Source organism: Petaurus breviceps, unplaced genomic scaffold, assembly GCF_028583685.1.
Source record: "Petaurus breviceps papuanus isolate PSGF00001 unplaced genomic scaffold, PetGlider_PUasm1.0 118, whole genome shotgun sequence".
NCBI classification, from domain to species: Eukaryota; Metazoa; Chordata; class Mammalia; order Diprotodontia; family Petauridae; genus Petaurus; species Petaurus breviceps.
Window position 1 is genome coordinate 16,072,545 of NW_027185616.1, and position 11,661 is coordinate 16,084,205.

The following is an 11,661-nucleotide window of genomic DNA, read 5'->3' on the forward strand; positions in this document are numbered from 1 at the left end:
ATATATAGATAGATAGATCTAGATCAATAGAAGGATAGATATAGATTGATAGACAGTGATAGACAGATATAGACATAGATTAGATGGATAGGTAGATAGATGGGTTAGATGTACATAGATGTACATAGATGGATAGATAGACAAATATGGATAGGCATAGATAGAGAGATAGATGGACCTAGATTGATAGAAGGATAGATAGAGATAGATATAAATAGACGTAGATAGATGGATAGATAGACATAGATAGATAAACAAACATGGATAGGCATAGATAGATAGAGAGATAGATGATAGATAGATAGAAAAATAGATAGATAGATAGATAGATAGATAGATAGATAGATAGATAGATAGATAGATAGTGTTTACTTACTATGTACCAGGCACTATGCTAAGATCTAGGAAAGAAAGTAAGCAAGATGGTCTCTACCCTCAAGAAGTTTACATACTAATGGTAGGGAAGAACATATAAAGTAAAAGGGTACACATGTCTATAATGCCATAAAGACATGATAAGGAGGTGGGAGGGAAGTCGTATGGAGGGCTGGTTCCCAACAAGAAAAGTCAAAAGTTCACCTATCAGAGCCAGGGATAGAGTCTGAGTTTGCTTGTTTAGGAGAAGGAGGAGATGGACAGATTGTAGCAGCATGGTGTGGAGGTGTCTGGGAAGTAATGTGGAAGCCTGTAAATGTAAAATGTAATGTAAAAATTAAATGTAAAATAAAATGAAAGCTCATCGTTGAGTCCAAGATTAAGGTGAGAGGAGGGGAAAAGGGAAGGACTGTCATTTAGATAGGGTGGTGAGGAGATGAAAGGTGTCTTCTGGTACTGGAAGGACAGTCATATGAAGAAATACTAGCTTTATTCTGCTTGTGTCCAGAGGAAAGAACTAGGAGCAATGGTTAGAAGTTGAAGAGACTTGGATTTTAGCTAGTTATCCAAAAGTTAAATGCCTGCATCAGGAGACAGTACTTTCCCTGTCACTGAGAGTCTTTAGAGGAGCACTTCTTGACCACCTGTAAAAGACATTGATTAAGACACCAAGACTATTCTTGGTGGGACCAGAAACATTTTGAGGTCCCTTCTACTACCAAGGTTCTATAATTCTCTGATCTACTCATGGGGGGGGGGGTATGCATAATTAGACAGCAGTTGTTCCTAAAAAGGGCTGAGGATTCTAGTGAACTGAAAAGATTAATAGGAGTCTGTAGTGTGCCATGGCAGCCAAAAAAGCCGATGCAATCTTGGGCTATATGTGAGAATCATAGTTCCTAGGAATAGGAAAGTAATAGACAGTCTTGCAGATACCTAACCTTTAGTTGGCTTAGTGGTGTAACACTTATAACAAAAACTCCTTCCTGGAATAAAGGGGCAAAGTACAATTTGGGGAGTGGGATCCCACAAACCTCTTGATCATTTGCTCCCACCCTGGTGGAACCTGGGAACTTCAGTGTATGGCATTTCCCCAAGGGTTGAATCAGATCTCTTTTGAAGAACTAAAGTTCAAACACAGAACTTGTTTTATTTATACAGTAAAAGATAGAGAAGGGGCTAACATCCTAGTCCACAGAAAGTCAGACAGTTCTTTCTGGTAGGTCACTACCTCTCTTCAGGCCTTGTTTCTTTTACTATACTGGGTAGGGCTGTCAGCAACAGAAAAGAACTCACAAACGAGTCCATGGAATCTAAGAGCATGAGAGTCAAAAGATCCTCCCAACCCGGTCCTGTTTATAGTCAGTCACTGCCTCTCCCCAGGGCCCTGGTACTATGGAATGTGCATCTCATATCAGCTTTGCCTCCAGAAAATAATTACCCAGGCCTGATAGGAGTGGAAGTTCTTTTGGCTAATCTTATCTGACTGTGTATATTATATGTCATAAGTTGTCATCATTAGTGACATTCACAATGTTAATCAATGAGTAGGCTAAAAGGAGAAAACATGTTTTTTTTAATCCTTTATTAATTTCTAACTTTCTAATCGGGAAAATTTTCTCACTTGTTTCTGCTGGCTAAATTTGATTGTATTAATAAACATCACTACAATCTCTGTGAAGCAGATAGTCATTTTTTGTTGTTGTTTAGTCATGTACAACTCTTTGTGACTTAATTTAGCATTTTCTGGGCAAATATACTGGAATAGTTTGCCATTTCCTTCTCTAACTCATTTTATTTATTTTTTATTTTTTGCTTTTTTTGGAGGGCTATTGGGGTTAAGTAACTTGCCCAAGGTTACACAGCTAGGTTTGTGTGTCTGTGTGTGTGTGTGTGTGTGTGTGTGTGTTAAGTGTCTGAGGCCGGAACCCAACTCCCGGCGCTTTACTCACTGCGCCACGTAGCTGCCCCTCCAACTCATTTTACAGATGAGGAAAACAAGGCAAACAGGATTAAATGACTTGTTCAGGATCACAGTTTAGTAAGTGTCTGAGGCCATATTTGAATTCAGGTCTTCCTGACTCCAGGTCCAGGGTTATATCTACTGCACCACTGCACCTCCTACCTGCCCTCAGATAGTCGTGTGTGTGTGTGTGTGGTGTGTGTGTGTGTGTGTGTGTATAATTGAGAATCCCTTAAAAGCAGCAGTGTATCAATTGTGATAGATATGTATATATATGTATGTATACACACAGATACATATACATACACACATTCTTTGAGCACTAAAGTATTTTTTTTTGACAAAGCTGTCTGAATCACCTTTAAGAATGTAATTCAATCTAGGTAAATTTCAAGAACTTTTAAAAACTTTAAGAAAACATCCATTAAGTCACTGTTGGTATAGTAATATTCCATTACAGCCACATTTCACAGTTTAGCCATTCTCCAATCAATAGGTATTAATTTTTTCCCAGTTATGAGATTTTTTAATAGGTATTAATTTTTTCCCAGATATATGAGATCTTCTTTTAATCGTTAAAATATATGTTTAGTGGTAGAATCTTAGGGTTAAAGTTTGCACGTTTTATTCACTTTCTTTACATAATTTTAAATTGCTATCCAGAATGCTAGAAAGGGGTAACCAGGGATGCTATGTCATCAGTGAGTCAGGAAGTACAAGAAGATGGAAGGAATGTTAAAGAAAAGACTGAAGGATGAGAGCAAGATTCTTAATTATGAAATAGGAATTTCAGAGAGCACATAGAGTGAGTAGATCTGGGACTGGACCTGGTAGGACATGTCAGGTGGAGGGTGATGGAAGTAAAAGGAATTAAGAGTTGGGGTTTGTACAATAACAATAGAGGTTCAGAATCACTAGTATAGGAAGAGTATGATGGGGTGGGAATATTCTAACCATTGAAGAATGAGCTCAGGTAGATTATCAGTGACTGGAAAGAAGTATATTGTGGGAAAGAAGTGATTAGATTATTCAAGGCCCTCACTCCTTATCTAACCCTATAGTAGGTTATGAGGATGAGTCTTGTGAGGCCACTCACAGTATGCCAGAGCAGACAAAGGTACAGCCCAGGGGGAGTCCAGACAGGTAGAAGGTCTTGGCAAATCAAGGTGGAGCTGGTCTGGGAATGACCTCTGGAGCACTTTTAGGTAGTCCTGGGATGAAGACAGAGGCTAGAGACCTGTGGTTTGAGGCCTGGATTTGGGGCTGACACAGGGCTGACTGAGAAGAGCTAGAAGCTAGATGGTTACAAGCAGGCAGTTTGAATTGGGCTAATGCAGGAGCCAAGGCAGAAAACATAGGGGACAAGGTGAATTCCTCAGGAAGTCCCAGGGGGTAGAGGTAGAGGCCATGGGCCAGTCAGGGCTGGATCCAAGTTGGAATCAAAAACCCAAGCAGTGTGAGATAGGGTTGAGACAAGTTGAAGTAGTACACCCTGGGACATCCCAGAAGCCAAAACAGAGGAATGGATGGCTGGATCCAGGTGAAACACTAGAGAGGGATAGGATTGTGGGCATGGAACACTGCATATGATATTATACTTTTTCAATATCTTCATCCATTTTACTGAACTTCCTTTTCCCCCCCTCTTTTAAAATTTTTTATTATAAGGTATGATTCAGGGATGGAGACTAGGGAGGTACATGTTAAGAAATGTAAGTGATATAAAAACAAAATCTATCAATAAAGATGTATTTGAAATAAATGAACACTTCCCTTTTGTTCCTCAATTATAATGGTCACAAAATAGATACTTTATGCTATATGGAAAGTATTTGGGAAACAGTCTACATTGTTGATCAGAGTAGCACAGTTCATTGGAGAAAGTGCTTACTTTCATCACAACTAAGCCACTTACTACAGGTATTACTTTAGGCATGTCACTTGGGTCTCAATTTCCCTACATTAAAAAAAAAGTTTCCTTATTTTTTTGCCTTTTTTTTGGAAGGCAATTGGGGTTAAATGATTTGCCCAAGGTCACATGGCTAGTTTTTGTGTTAAGCGAATGAGGCCGGATTTGAACTCAGGTCCTCCTGACTCCAGGGCCAGTGCTCTATTCACTGCTCCACCTAGCCGCTCCTGCTCTTCATTTCTTACAGCACAATAGTATTCCATTACATTCCTATACCACAACTTGTTTAGTCATTCTCCCATTGATGGGCATCCCTTTGATTTATAATTCTTTGCCATCACAAAAAGAGCTGCTATAAACATTTTTGCACATACGGGTCCTCCTCCCACTTGTATGATCTCTTTGGGATACAACCCTAGAAGTGGTATTGCTGGGTCAAAGGGTATGTACATTTTTATAGCCCTTTGGGCATAGTTCCAAATTGCTCTCCAGAATGGTTGCATCAGTTCACAATTCCACCAACAATGCATTAGTGTTCCAATTTTCCCACATCTGCTCCAGCATTTATCATTCTCCTATTTTGTCATCTTAGCCAATTTGACAGGTGAGATGTGGTACCTAAGAGTTGTTTCGATTTTGATTTCTCTAATCAATAGTGATTCACAGCATTTTTTCATATGCTTATAGATATCTTTAATTTCTTCTTCTCAAAACTGCCTGTTCATATCCTTTAACCATTTATCAATTGGAAAATGACTTGTATTCTTATAGATTTGACTCAATTCTCTGTATATTTTAGAAATGAGTCTATTATAAGAGATATAGGTCCCACTTCCCTCTTAATCTTGGTTACATTGGCTTTGTTTGTACAGAAGCTTTTCAATTTGATGTAATCAAAATTATTCATTTTGTATTTTATAATGTTCTATAATTCTTGTTTGGTCATAAAGTCTTCCTCTTTCCACAGATCTGACAGGTAAACTATTCCTTGCTTTCCAAGTTTGCTTACAGTATCAACCTTTATACCTAGATCATGAACCCATTTAGACTTGATTTTGGTATATGGTGTTAGATAATGGTCTATGCCCAGTTTCTGCCATACTATATTCCAGTTCTCCCAGCAGTTTTTGTCAAATGGTGAGTTCTTATCCCCAAAACCAGGGTCTGGAGGTTTATCAAACAATAGATTACTGTACTCGATGACTTCTGAATCTTGTGTGCCTAATCTATTCCATTGATCCACTCCTCTATTCCTCAGCCAGTACCAAGTAGTTTTGATGACTGCTGCTTTATAATACAGATTGAAATCTGGTATAGCTAGTCCACCATCCCTAGCATTTCTTTTCATTAATTCCCTTGATATTCTGGACCTTTTGTTCCTGCAAATGAATTTTGTTACTATTTTTTATAGCCCTATAAGGTAGTTTTTTGGTAATCTGATTGGTATGGCACTAAATATATAATTTAATTTAGGTAAAATTGTCATCTTTATTATATTACCTCGACCCAGTACAGAAACTTTTCAATTTAATGTTATCAAAATTATCCATTTTGCATTTCATCATGCCCTCTAATTCTTGTTTGGTCATAAAGTCTTCCCCTCCCCACAAATCTGACAGATAAACTATTCCTTGCTTTCCCAGATTGCTTACAGTATCAGTCTTTATACCTAGACCATGCACCCATTTAGACTTGATTTTGGTATATGGTGTTAGATAATGGTCCATGCCCAGTTTCTGCCATACTATATTCCAGTTTTCCCAGCAGTTTTTGTCAAATAGTGAGTTCTTATCACAAAACGGCAGTCTTTGGGTTTATCAAACAGTAGATTACTATAGTCATTGGCTGCTGAATCTCGTGTGCCCAATCTATTTCATTGATCCACTATTCTACTCCTCAGCCAGAACTAAGTAGTTTTGGTGACTGCTGCTTTTTAATACAGATTGAAATCTGGTATAGCTTCTTCCTAATCTTGGTTACATTGGCTTTGTTTGTACAAAAACTTTTCAATTTAATGTAATCAAAATGATCCATTTTGCATTTTGTAATACTCTCTCTTGATTCATGATAAATTCTTCCCTTCTCCATAAATCTGACAGGTGAACGATTCCTTGTTCTCTTAGATTGCTTACAGTATCAGCCTTTATATCTAAACTGTGAACCCATTTAGACTTCATTTTGGTACACAGTGTAAGATATTGGTCTATGCCCAGTTTCTGCCATACTATTTTCCAGTTTTCCCAGCAATTTTTGTCAAATAGTGAGTTCTTATCCCAGAAGCTGGAGTCTTTGGGTTTATCAAACAGTAGATTACTATAGTCATTGACTCCTGTGTCTTGTATACCTAATCTATTCCACTGATCTACCACTCTATTCTCAGCCAGTACCAAGTAGTTTTGATGACTGCTGCTTTATAATACAGTTTAAAATCTGGTATATCCAGGCCACCTTCTCTAGCATTTCTTTTCATCAATTCCCTTGATATTCTGGACCTTTTGTTCTTCCAGAGGAATTTTGTTATTATTTTTTCTAGCTCTATAAAATATTTTTTTGGTAGTTTGATTGGTATGGCATTAAATAGGTAAATTCATTTAGGTAAAATTGTCATTTTATTATGTTAGCTCAGTCTAACAACAAGCAACTGATGTTTTTCCAATTGTTTAGAATTGACTTTATTTGTGTGAAAAGTGTTTTTGTAATTGTATTCATATAATTCCTGGGTTTGTTTTGGCAGGTAGACTCCCAAATATTTTATAATGTCTACAGTAACTTTAAATGGAATTTCTCTCTTTTTTTTTTGCTGTTGGGCTTCATTAGAAATATACAGGAATGGGGTGGCTAGGTGGCACAGTGAATAGAGCACTGGCCCTGGAGTCAGGAGGACTTGAGTTCAAACCTGGCTTCAGACACTTAACACTTACTAGCCACGTGACCATGGGCAAGTCACTTAACTCTAATTGCCCTGCCCCCCCCCAAAAAAAAGAAAGCAAAAAATAAAAAATAAACAGGAATGCTGAGGATTTATGTGGGTTTATTTTATATCTTACAACTTTGCTAAAGTTATTTATTATTTCAAGTAGTTGTTTACTTGATTCTCTAGGATTCTCTAAGTATATTATCATATCATCTGCAAAGAGTGGTAGCTTAGTCTCTTCTTTACCTATTCTAATTCCTTTAATGTCTTTTTCTTCTTTTATTGCTACAGCTAACATTTCTAGTATCTAATTGAATAATAGGGGTGATAGTGGACATCCTTGTTTCACCCCCAATCTTATTGGAAATGCTTCTAGCTCATCCCCATTACATATAATACTTGCTGATGATTTTAGGTAGATACTACTTATCATTATAAGGAAGACTCCATTTTTTCCTTTGCTTTCTAGTGTTAATAGGAATGGGTGTTCTATTTTGTCAAAAGCTTTTTCTGCATCTATTGACATAATCATATGGTTTTTACTAGGTTTTTTTTGTTGATATAGTCTATTATACTGATAGTTTTCCTAATATTCCAGCCTTGCATTCCTGGAATAAATCCTACCTGATCAAAGTGTATTATTCTCGTCATAAGTTGTCATAATCTTTTTGCTAATATTTTACTTAAATTTTTGCATCTATATTCATTAGGAAAATTGGTCTATGATTTTCTTTCTCTGTTTTGGCTCTTTCTGATTTAAGTATCAGCACCATATTTGTATCATAAAACACTCCAGTATCTTTGCCAAGAGAATCCCAAAGTGGGTCAAGAAGAATTGGACATGACTAAAGAATGATTGAATCATAATCTGTCTTGTTGATTATCCATGGCCCTTGCCATTCCTTCTCCCTAGAGATGTGCCTGCATTTGGGCAGTCCCAGTTCTCATCAGCACATTCATTACACATGTTGGTCAGGGGGCGAGAAATATGGTAGGACTTACCTTAGTCAATTTTCATACTTTTTTTAACAGCTTTTATGAAAGTTTTGTTGAAACAGAAGGTTGAAAGCAATTGCAAAAATAAGGATTTTAAATTGTAAATCTCAGAGCTCCTATTCTATGGATAGTCAAAAGCTGACTGCAGTTCATTTAACTCTAAAAGTGCCTGCACAGAGACCCAACAGTTGCCTTGAAGGAACTGAAGTACTAACATAAGATGGCTTTCCAAACCCTGCCTCATTTTTAGATCACTTTGTGGATCTTTCTCATCTTCCTCTGTCTCTCAATGTTTCTCCTTTCTCTTCCATTCTTATCACTGCATAGTTTTCTTTTTTTTTTTTTAGTATAGACTATCTGGGTTGGCTATTGAAAGAAAAAAGCAAGAACATTGTGTTTGAAAAGTTGTCTGATCACACATGGAAATGACCCGAGAGTGAGATGTACCTTCTCATTCAACTAATAGTAATAGCTGGACTCAAGTTCAGCACTCTTTCTTCTGTGCTGCCCAGTACTTCACTATCTGATGTGGCACTTGGAGAACTCAGTGAGGAATACCAGTTGTAAATCACTGGAGAAGCTGCATGGATATGGATGATATAGTAATGAAAACTGAAATTTGTCAACTAGTGCTAGCTGGCTTCACCTTGCAAGTGTTATTTCTCTTTGTTCATAGTAACTGGATTGACAGGGAAAAAAAATGTTGGCTCAGCTCAGCACATGGCTGGTCATAAAAGAGTCCAGCTGCTGGTGAACACTCTCATGGCTGCAGTGAGGCACTTATCATTTATTTCAGTACACGTGAATTTGGATGCCCTTGCCTGTATCATTTTCCTAACCTTATCCTTTTTCTGTTTGCAACCACTTTCTTTGGGAGAGGATGATAGGAAATGAAATTTTATAATGATTTTTACTGGCCTTCCCTTCTTCTGCACCAATTAAATAATTTTTTTGATTTGTTCTGTGAAATGTTGGCCAAAAAGCAAAAAAAGGATTTTTTTCTTCAGTTCCTGGGGAATAAATGTAAGGCCATTGATTTGACTCATGAATAAAATTATTGTTTCATGAATATCGAATTCAATTCAACAAACATTTCTCAAGTGACTACTATGCACAAAGCACTATGCTGGCACTGAGTGACAGACAAAGATGAATAAGTCCTTGCTTATTCATTCACAGTTTCTGTTCTACAAGGACATAGACTCTAGTTTGTGTGTATATGGGGAAGGGTGGGCATAAACATGTTCAAAAATAAGTATAATACAAAGAAAATGTGAACACAAATGAGTGTGGTATGGAATGACAAAGAACATACTGCATATCAATTTTGTGGCATTTCAGCTGGGCCTTGAAGGATAATTGGCCTTCTACCACTGTAGAGTCTAGAAGAAAGCATTCTAGATATAAGATATGGTAAGAGCAAGGACATAGAAGCAAAAAAAATGCCCAACTATTGACATTTGCCCCTTCCTTTACCTTCTCCTTCCTCTTTCCTCCTTCCCTCTTCCCTTCCTATGTCCCCTCTCCTTTTCTCCTTTGCTTCACCCTTCTCCTTCACCCTATCCCTCCTCCCCTCTTGATGCCTTTTGGTATCTCAAAACTAACATTTCCGAAGGATAGCTTTCCTTTTAAACCCAACCCTACTCTCAACTTTTCTATTTTTGTCAATGTGTCACCCAGGTTTACAATGCGGAAATCATCTTCAATTTTTCTTTCTTCTCATCGTCCTCCTGTATCCCATCAGCTACACCATCTTGTGATTCTACCCTTTCGACACCTCTCATGTCCATTCCCTCTTTTTATTCACACTACAGCCTAGTCCAGGTTCTTATCACTTTTTACCAGTATAGCCTCCCTACGCTCGATTTCTCTTCTCTCCAATTCATCTTCTACATAGTTGTCAAATTGATATTCCCAAAATGCAAATCTGGTAGGCTAGGTAGCACAGTAGATGGAGTGCCAGGTCTGGAGTAAAAAAGACCTGAGTTCAAGTCCAGGCTTACAGACACTTACAGCTGTGTGACTCTGGGCAAATTACTTAACCCTGTTTGCTTCAGCTTCCTCATCTTTATAAAGTGAAATGGAGAAGGAAATGGCAAACTACTCCAGCATCTTTGCCAAGAAAGCCTTTCAAAATTTGGCTTTAGCCTATCTTTCCCTACTGATTGTATATCACTTTCTACCACACACTTGATACTCTCACCAAACTACCTTGTTAGTAGTCCCTCATCCTTCAATAGAATGGGTTTAATTTTTGGTGCAATATTTCTCAAAATGTCTTGCCTTGTATTGTTATTATGTGTTTATATGTTATTTCTCTCTTCCTTTTTCAATAGGATATACTGTAAACTTCTTGAAGGCAGGGATGATATCCCTTTAAAATCTTATACTGATGAGAGGATGGAATGTCAATGTAAATTATCATTGACTTCATGTTCATGTTTCAGAAGTACTCTATGATCCTTTCACAATGCCTAGTAGGCACTTAATAGATTTTATTGAATTTGACTTTGTGATAAGGGAAGAACCTGGAGTAATGTAGTAGAAGCCAAGGAGGAGAGAAGGCCAGATTTACTCAGGATTAAAGATTAGTAAAGTATGTATGTCAAAAGATTGCTGGCTGCCAGCAAGAACATCTTTGAAATAACCATCAAGTCCATTGCTATGGAAGGGGGCTTTGGTATGTATTCATTTATTGAAGCTACCATACAAATACTAATGCAATATTTGTACTATGCACATGTTGATGATTGATTTCTACCATGCAAATAAATGTTTAACACAGGCTGTCTGGGGAAAAACATGCATGTTAAACTTATAAGCTTAATCTGCATTATTAATATCTTCTCTACTACTTTTTTAAAGTCTTGTAGCACCAACCCAAAATTCAGAGTGCTGACAGTGACTGTAAATATGCCAGCATAGTGCTCAACTGCCAAATATAACAGACTCTCCATATATAAGACAGAAGCAAAACATTTATTCAGACACCAGAAAACTGAATCCCCAATCCAGAAAGCTGAATACATCATAGCAGCAAAGAAGTTCATAAGCCATATCACCACAGAGCCACACCATCCTTTAGTCTTCCCACAAGCAAACATTTACTCACAAGTCTAACTGTTTGCCTGGGTGTGTTCTCCCCTCCCTCTTTCTACACCCCCAGTTAATGCAGTAAGCATTTGGCTCAGTTCTTTGGTAAATAAGATTTCTTTTTAAACCAAGATACATCATATCACAAGTCACTATTAGCATCACTTTATATTTTTGTACATTGACCTGCTTATCAATAAGTTTGAGCTGTACAATTGTTTACCTCACATTCCTGCTGATTTCTTGTACTTGGAACAAACTTCCTGTAATCATCTGCTTTGCTAAATCCTGTCTGCTTCAGGAGAAAACCCCAACAAGTTCTGTGTACCTTTAAATGCAGGAGCTTGTGATATCATTCTGGAATGTTAATTGCTCTTATGTTTTCCCACCTAACTGCAAGACCTTTTACAG